The sequence below is a fragment of the Lathyrus oleraceus genome, chromosome 5, assembly GCF_024323335.1.
Source record: "Lathyrus oleraceus cultivar Zhongwan6 chromosome 5, CAAS_Psat_ZW6_1.0, whole genome shotgun sequence".
NCBI lineage: Eukaryota > Viridiplantae > Streptophyta > Magnoliopsida > Fabales > Fabaceae > Lathyrus > Lathyrus oleraceus.
Genome location: NC_066583.1, coordinates 323,233,021 through 323,234,146, shown reverse-complemented (window position 1 = coordinate 323,234,146; position 1,126 = coordinate 323,233,021). Strand labels below are relative to the sequence as shown.

The following is a 1,126-nucleotide window of genomic DNA, read 5'->3' as shown; positions in this document are numbered from 1 at the left end:
GTTATTGAAAATGATAAAATACAAGTATGTTATAATCATATAGTGCTTGGTGATCTCTCCCAAAACAAACCCAATGAAGGAGGAGTAAGGAGGATGCCAAGGTATGATCCCAATGCTAATGCTTATGATGAAATTGTATGAGGGGTCTTAGGGTTAACATTGGGGTCTTACACTTTGTATTGAAACTCGCGTTGTTATAGATCGTACAATAAAACCAATTTACTAGTCTTCTAACAGAGAACCCAAACCAGCACCTAAAAGTGTTCATTCAACTAGCTGACACACTAAAAACCAATAGCGCTGCTCCTGAGGCGATACGTTTACACTTATTCCACTTTTCCCTTAGAGACAGAGCATGATCCTGGTTAGACTCCCTCTCATCCAATTCAATAACCACTTGGAATAACCTGAAGAAAGTATTCCTTGCTAAATACTTTCCACCAAGTAAGACCATAGTCATGCGTAACCAAATTACCAAGTTTACACAACAGAATGGTGAATCTCTTTTCGATGCTTGGGAGAGATACAAAGAACTATTAAGAGCTTGTCCACACCACGAATTATAACAATGGTTGATTGTTCATACCTTCTATAACCGACTTCTCTACAACACCAAGATGACTATCGATGTTGCCGTCGGTGGTGCATTAATGAATAAACTGTACCCTGAGGCATGCACGCTCATAGAAGACATGGCTCAAAACCATTACCAATGGGGTATTGAAAGTAGAGAAGAAATAAATGAAAGGGGGTATATATGAAGTTAGCGGCTTACACCATATGAATGCCAATATGGAGGCCATAACCCAAAAGGTCGAAAGCTTGGTCATAAACCATACGGCCACCGTAGTTGCAATACAACCCCGATGCAAAATATGTGGTACCCCAAGACGTATCACTGTCGAGTGCAGTCTTCTAGCTGAATCAAGACCAGATCATGTCAGTTATACCCAAGGAAACCCTTATTCAAACACTTACAACCCTGGATGGAGAAATCATACAAACTTATGTTACAAGAACAATAACTTTACTCTTCCTCAAAACAATGCACCTTAAAGATCACCAGGTTTCTAAGCCCAAACCTTGTACAGACTGACTCAACCTGTACAAGCTACTCCTCAGAAAT

The 1,126-nt window shown here is 40.0% G+C and overlaps 1 non-coding gene across 1 annotated transcript; it reads right to left on the bottom strand.

The window, feature by feature from the left end:
* Window positions 1-454: 454 nt before the first annotated feature.
* Window positions 455-562, bottom strand: LOC127089359 (small nucleolar RNA R71). Its single transcript, XR_007790969.1, has one exon. It is a non-coding gene; the product is annotated as a small nucleolar RNA R71 (small nucleolar RNA).
* Window positions 563-1,126: the final 564 nt, after the last annotated feature.